The following is a 7,925-nucleotide window of genomic DNA, read 5'->3' on the forward strand; positions in this document are numbered from 1 at the left end:
GCCGTCTGCTTCCTTCGTTGTTTCAGCTAATGCTTTCTGCTAAGATGGCAGTGTTGATTAGATGATCAAAGACGGGGAAGCCATCAAAGCTGAAAGTACTCATTTCCTGTTTGAAAAGGTTTGCTGACCTTCAGCCTAAAAGACGTCAGTCCTGTCCCATTTACTACATGAGGAAAGTAGAGTCCAAAGGAGGTGCAAGGGCTCCCCGCTGACACTCTTTTCCTTCTAGCCAACACATAGCCCATTATTATCCCTCCTTTCAACACTCTCAGCTCCCCTGCCATGGCCTGAACAAGCAGGAGAAGTATCTCTGGACTTGGGGAACACCCTTCCCCCATACTGATGATCAGGAAATCCTCTTTGGTCCTTAAGAAGGTGACACTGTGATCAGCTGTATTTCTTCAGAAACAGACCCTGTGACAGACGGTAAATTTGCTCAGGGACTGAATTGCCCTAGGAATTCAAGGAAGCCAAGTGTAGACCACTTAGCATTTACCACAAGGTTCCTGAACCTGCTTCTGCTGCTAAGTTTTGTAGGCAGTGCAGCTCACACCTAACAGTTGCTGGTCTTGAAACAGGAAGAGGTTGAGAGAGAAGGCCAGAGGACCTGCCACCAGAGCATCTGCTTGTCTGTGGGGGTGTCTAATTCGTGAACACAGGTGGGATAAACTAAAAGAAAAAAGAAGATTCCTCATAGAAAACTATTCACAAACCAATTGTTTAACAAGGAAGGTAGGTTCTAAAATGCACTCGTCTTCGTAATTTCACACAAACTGTGAATAAAGGAGCCTTTACAGAGCACAGAAGTTTGTGCTTTCTACCACACAAACTTCTGAAAATTAGTGTCTGGGCAAATAGCAAAGTGCCTATTGAATACTTCAAATAGCATTCAGATGTAGCAAGTGATTTGCATGAACTCAAGTGCTTTTAGAAACTCTGTTTTGAGCCATTGGTTCTAGAAGCACAAGAATTTGCATCAAGACCCACCAGATTTATTCCAATGTCATGAAGTAAGTATGCTGAATACTACTAGTAAGGCTTGTATTAGCAGTCAATCCTCTTGGAATTTAAAATTATTAAAAATGTTTGTACTTTCTTTTGAGTGTCTCTTCCATTATAAAGGTTGATAATTATGGTGGTTCAGATGAGAGATGTTCCTCAGAGGCTCAGGTATTTAAACACTTGCTCCCCAGGTGGTGGCCCTAATTGGGGAAGTCACACAGGGCCCTGTAAGAGGTGCCTGCACCTTTTATTTTCTGCTGTGTTCTCAGGGCTTCCGTACAGCAGAAGCAGGAATCCTGGGAGGAAGGAAGCTGCTCTCAGTGTGTTGTGAATGCTAGGAACAAACAACGCTTAACCCAAAGGGCTCTTCCGTAGATCTCTCAGCTGTGAGTAATTTTATAAGCTTGCCTGGTGACTGGAAACACAAGGTATTTTTCAATGGCCCATTGTTATTGTATAGTATAAATAAATAGATTTTTAAATATTACATCTGGTGGGTTTTTAATGTTATTTTGAAAGGGTAATATGTAATACATTTAAAAGGTAAAAGTTATTATAAAAATACACTTAATTTACCTTCATTCCTTTTCTGTGGCTATAGAAGAATACCATGCTTGTAATCTCATCATTCAAAAGACTGAGGCAGGAGGATTGTTGTAAGTTGTAAGCCAACTTTGGCTACAGAGCATGTTTCAAAATAGTCTGTGTTACAGACTGAGACTCCATTACAAATATAAAAATGAGAAAAAAAAACTAGCATACCAAAAGAATAGTAGTTTACCTGGCTCCTACTTCTGGTGGCTGGGACAGTTAAGGACACAGTATCACTGTCTGGTGAACTTTTGTTTCCTGTCATGACAAAGCAGAAGGGACAAACCAGTCTACACAGACAGAGAGGAATCAAGATCTGTTCCTCTCCTTTATCAGGAGCGCACTGGTCAGTAACTCATTCCCACAGTAACAGCAGACGCTGACTCCTGCATGGTGGCAGAACTCCCATGACATCACCACACCCTAAAAATCTCACTTCATACTGTTTCAGCACCAAGTAAGTTTCAACATGAGTTGGGAAGGCTACAGTCGAACAGGAACCTCACTTTTATTACCTCTTCTGATCTGCACCTGACTCAGCTTACCACTTGCTTAGAGCGATTCATATGGGCCTATCAGGGGTTTCTTTGTGAACATACAAGCAGATATGAACACAAATGATTGTCCTTTACCTTTCCTACAGAAGAAGAAGCAATTCAACACAAACCTTGGTCCATTGCTTTTCCTCCCGTTAATGTATCTCCTTAGAGATTACTCTGCATTGCCATGGATATTTGCTACAATATTTATGTCAGGGGTCATAAACCTCTCCATTGGCTATCAATAAATTGGATAACTTTATTGTGAGCTATACGTTCCAAAGAGAAAAAAAATAGTGGGTTGAGTCACTGTTGAGGGCTGTGCACCAGCTGCAGTCACTGTTGAGGACTACATACCACTCAAGCTGATATCTTTATTGTTTACACAAGTCTATGTGTGCTTTTGTGTGCACTCTGTAAATCTATATTATTATTATTTTATTGTTATTGTTATTATTATTATTATTATTATTATTATTATTATTATTATTATTATTATAACTAGACACTCTACTCCATCAAAGATGCTTTCTTTTTTTTTTTTTTTTTTTTTGGTTTTTCGAGACAGGGTTTCTCTCTGTAGCCCCGGCTGTCCTGGTACTCACTCTGTAGACCAGGCTGGCCTCGAACTCGGAAATCCGCCTGCCTCCGCCTCCCAAGTGCTAGGATTAAAGGCGTGCGCCACCACCGCCCGGCCAAAGATGCTTTCTTAATCATGCCAAAGACTGAGTTTTTCTGTGTGCAATGCCTGCCGATTCTTTTTTCATAATGCTCAGTTACTGGGGCTCAGGACATGTCACCCTTAAATATGATCATAGGAGATCAAAATATGCTACCTAAATTATACTTGGCATATCTGAGGCATGAGAAACTGCAGATGTAGTAGCAGCTCTGGCCAGCTTTCCTTTTGTAAACACACACATATTTGAAAAGGAAGTGTACAAAGGGTAAACTTTCCGTGTCAAGTAGAGGACAGTACCCGATTAATCTTTTTTTCTGGGAGACTATTTGTAAAATAGGCATACTTCCTTCCCAGCCCTACCATATCTTGGGCAACTGCCCACTTCCCTAGGAGCCACAAATCCCATCCCTTTCTGTAATGAGGATGTGTTGCATAAACATATTTATTTATTTATTTTTTTTATTTTGTATTTTGTGGTGACCAGGTGTCTCTGTGTAACAGCCTTAGCTGTCCTGGCACCAGCTCTGTAGAACCGAGTGGCCTAAAAGTCATAGAATCTGCCTGTCTCCCTCTGCCTCTGCCCTCAAGTGCTGAGATGAAAGGCATGCACCATCACTGCCCAGCATGTTGCATAAACCTTTAACCATTTGCTCTTTCTACAAGTTACTTTCTCCCCCAAGGAATTCCAGATATCCTGCATATTTAAATGTAGCTTTCTTCCTTGTTAATTTGTGTCCATTTCGTTTATAGTCCTACTGAAGAGCTCACAGTATGAAGGGTAGCCACACTACCACCATTAGCTTCGATGCATCCCTTTGGGCTCAAGGTCAATCACCAATCGGGTCCACTGCTCTAGGTCAGTAATGATTAAATTCAAGCTCTTGAGATCATGGGATCTCTCCAATAAAAACACCAGGTACAGAGACATGTTGATGCAACATCCTGGTGGCAAGAACGAAGGCAGCCGAAAACTGTCCACTAGACCAGAGTTAAGAAGACTTTTCAGTACGACTATCTGAGGGAGGTGGGCTTAGCTAGTGGTCTTGAACCTGCACTGACACAAATAAGGGGTTTGGGGTTATGGGAAGTAAGCATGGGAGCAGAGAAGATCGGGAAGGGAGGACAATCCCTCAGAAACATATGTTGCTTCTGGATTCACTGGGTTGTGAACAGTGGGGAGCTCATGATGGGATTTGAAAATAAGTCTTAACGTACACTCTAGAATATAAAGGCTGTTATATTCTCATCCCACAATTTACTAAGTTTACTAATGTCCCACATCTCTCTTCTCCCCTGCCTTCCAGCCTTTGAAATTACACTTAGGCCTCTCAGACTGCTTCTCTTATCGTGACTTTGGATAAACAAGAACCCTCTGCCTTCAAAAGAAGACAAAAGCTTATTCCTTCAGGAAGTTCTAATAATATGTATGTGTGTATGTGGGTAGGGGCACAGGTGTGTGGTACTGAAAATATGAATCAACACATCTACCTGATAAGCAAACACTCTATCACTAAGCTATATACCCAGGCCAAGAATTTTACTCTAATCTATGCATTTATGTGTGTGTGTGTGTGTGTGTGTGCATATAAACCTTTCTCTGTGCTTTCTTCACACACACACACACACACACACACAAATAAGCATGAGTTGTCTTGGCATCTGTCTTAGTTAGGGTTTCCATTGCTGTGAAGAGACACCATGACCAAGGCAACATTTAGTTGGGGCTGGCTTACAGGTTTAGAGGTTCAGTCCATTATCATCAAGGCAGGAAGCATGGCAGCGTCGAGGCAGGCGTGGCACTGGAGAAGGAGTTCAGTTTTACATCTCCGTCTAAAGACAAACTGGAGAAAACTGTCTCCCATGCAGCTGGGAGGAGGGTCTCAAAGCCAACCCCCACAGTGACACTACCATAGTCCTCCAACAAGACCACAGCTCCTAACACCACCACTCTCAATGGGCTATGCATAGTCAAAGCCCCGCAGGGTCCTTTAGTTATGGTAGTTTGTTTGTTTTTTTTTCTGTTTCTTGTAATGTTATATATCTCCCCTTTTTCTTGTGCTTCTGGGAATAAGACCCAAGGCCTTGCATACACTAGGCAAGCCCTCATCACTAAGCTATGTCCCCAGCACCGCTTATCTATTTTTAAAAGTTTATATTATTATAAAATACTTGATAGACAAAGACTGGATGTACTTAAGATGTGCCAAGTGCTGACTCAGCGGCACTGTGTAGTGATTGTCAAAATCAAATCATTAGGGAGCATATGAACACCGGTGTTCAACACACAATCATATTATGAGTCAAAGTCGACTCCTTTTGACTGACATTTCCCAGCTTTTCATCCCCAGCTCCTGATAGCCCAGTCCCATTCTCTGCCTCTTCAACTTCAATGATTTTTGGATGCTCTGTGTAAGTGAAAACTTAAAGTATTTACCTGGCATATCTCTCTTACATAGCGCCCTCTGTGTTCATTTGTACTGGTAAAACCAGCAAAATTTCCGCTTGTGTGTGTGTGTGTGTGTGTGTGTGTGTGTGTGTGTGTGTGTGTGTGGCTGAATAACATTCCATTGTATCCATGTGCCTCTGTTTCTCTAGCCATTCACTCATTGATGTCCACTTCAGTCCTGCTTTTTGGCAATAGTGAAGATCACCGCCAGAATTGTGGGTGCCATTCACCTGTTATTATGGAAAAGAAATATATGACACTGCTGTATGACTAAGTATGTGCAATAAATAAAGGAAAAATTGAAAATCAAAGAACTAATGTTTCTGTGTTTTCTCCCCATGTTTCCAGACAGGGTCTTATGTAGTTCAAGCTAGCCTCAAACTTCTTATGTAGTTGAGGATGACCTTGAACTCCGGATCCTCCTGTCTCTACCTTCCTAGTGCTGAAATTGCAGGTGTGCACCACCATATCCAGTTTTATGTGGTACTGGGAATCAAACCCAGATTTTATGTGCCATGGGGCAGGCATTCTACCAATAGTACTTTATCCTCAACTCCTGTCTTTTAGATTCTGTGGTCTTTCTTTTTTTCTTCCTTTCTTCTTTCCTTCCTTTCTATCTTTCTTTCTACCTTTCTTCCCTTTCCTCCTTCCTCCCTTCCTTCCTTCCTCCCTCCTTCCCTCCCTTCCCCTCTCTCTTTCTTTCTTCCTTCCTTCCTTCTTTCCTTCCTTCCTTAACTTTCTTTCTTTCTCTTTCTTTCTTTCTTCCTTCCTTTTCTTCCTTCCTCCCTTCCTCCCTCCCTCCTCCCTTCCCTCCCTCCCTCTCTCTTTCTTCTTTCTTTCTTTCTTTCTTTCTTTAACTTTCTTTCTCTTCTTTCTTTCTTTCTTTCTTAACTTTCTTTCTCTTTCTTCTTTCTTCCTTTTCTTCCTTCCTCCCTCCCTCCTTCCCTCCCTCCCCCTCTCTTTCTTTCTTCTTTTTCTTTCTTAACTCTCTTTCTTTCTTTTCTTCTTTCTTTCTTCTTCCTTTCTTTCTTCTTGTTGGTTTTGAGACATGGTTTCTTTGTTTAGCTCTGGCTCTCCTGAAACCAGCTCTATAGGACCAAGCTGGCCTCAGATTTACAGATATCTATGTCTGCCTTTGCCTCCTGAGTGCTGGGATTAAAGATGTAGGCCACCACTGCCCAGCTTGATTCTTAGATTCCTGACCATTTCTTTGTTCTGTGTTGGAGATTAGACTCAGACTTGGGAGGAAAGTGCTCTGACACTGAGCCTTATGCTCTTGTAAAAAATGTAACTTAAACAGTCAAGATATATCTTTTTTCTAGATAATTTTTAATAAGTAAATGGTTTTGAATATTTTTAAATTCCTAATTCCTTTTAATTTTTGTCCCTTTTTTCTAACAACAAAATTATATTTTTATTAAAGTTCCATAAAATTATTGTAAGACAACTATAAGGGGTCATTTGCTGGATGTTATATTTAGGATATAACTACAGCACAGCCAAAGATTGGGAATATCTAAAAACAAGATGGTCATTAAATTGATACCTGTATAGGACTGTTTGTAATCAAAAGTTCTACTTATAACCCTCTACTCTCTAGGTGAAGGACTAAAGTATTAACTCAGAATCCTAGTACCTACATTTGGAGAAATTATATGTTTTATACCAAAATATTAATGTTTCTATTATTTATTTCTGGGTAATGAAAGTTACTTATTTAAGAAGGCTTATATTTCTTAAAATGTGTTTCTTTCTAAAAAATTGTTTTACTTAGGCTATTAATTCCTTAATAAAATAAACAGGATTTTATAATTAATTAGGTGGGTAAAATTTTAGTCTGAGGAAAAGAAAATAACCTAGATGTCTTTCAGTAGAGGAATGGAAAATAAGCTATGACATATCTAAACAATGGAACATTACTCAGTCCTAAAAATGGACTGCAGCCTTTGGTCATAAGAAGCCAAGGGGAGCTTATAGCTATGTGAAAGAGGCATGTTTACAAAGGCGACCTACTGAGGATGGCAGGCTAGCCCACAGCTCACAGTACTGACCGCTCTTCCTGAGGACTGGGTTGAAGAAGCCCTAGAAGCCACATGGTGGCTAACTCACTAGGACCCCAGTTCCAAGGGAATCTGCCGTCCTCTTCTGGCCTCCATGAGTACTAGGCATGCCAGTGGCATACAGACATACAAGTAAGCAAAACTTTCAGACCCATGAAGGAAATCAAATAAAACATTTGAAAAGTTAACCTATTGTATAATTCTAGTTACAATATTCCAGAAAAAAAATAAGATTATCAAGATAAACAATGGTTACCTGAGTTGAGATGGAACCTCAAAATTAGGTGGGGTGCAAACATAGTAGGTACATACTCTTCTACCTCCGAGAAAACCCATACAATGTCTCGTGATGGAACTAGGCCAGGGTATAAACAGTAGATGGTACTTATACTGTAGTCATGACATCTGGTTAACATGTGGCGTCACTTCTGTTTGATGGTTTTAGTGACTTCTCTCTTGCTTCTTTGACAGAATACTTGTCAAAAGCCACTAAAGCAAGGAAAGGTTGATTTGGGCCCATGGTTTGTGAAGGGATCCGGACAACGGCGGGGAGGGGTGCGGGGGTGGGGTGGGGGAAGGTAGGGTAGCAGGTGTGTGCGGCTGTT

The 7,925-nt window shown here is 40.9% G+C and overlaps 1 long non-coding RNA gene across 1 annotated transcript; it reads left to right on the plus strand.

Annotated features, from left to right (window-relative positions):
- Positions 1-1,103: 1,103 nt before the first annotated feature.
- Positions 1,104-4,435, plus strand: LOC116069594. The gene is made up of 4 exons (XR_004110055.1): positions 1,104-1,170; positions 1,272-1,430; positions 3,565-3,670; positions 4,119-4,435. It is a non-coding gene; the product is annotated as an uncharacterized LOC116069594 (long non-coding RNA).
- The last annotated feature ends 3,490 nt before the right edge of the window (positions 4,436-7,925 follow it).

Source organism: Mastomys coucha, unplaced genomic scaffold, assembly GCF_008632895.1.
Source record: "Mastomys coucha isolate ucsf_1 unplaced genomic scaffold, UCSF_Mcou_1 pScaffold22, whole genome shotgun sequence".
Classification (NCBI taxonomy): Eukaryota; Metazoa; Chordata; class Mammalia; order Rodentia; family Muridae; genus Mastomys; species Mastomys coucha.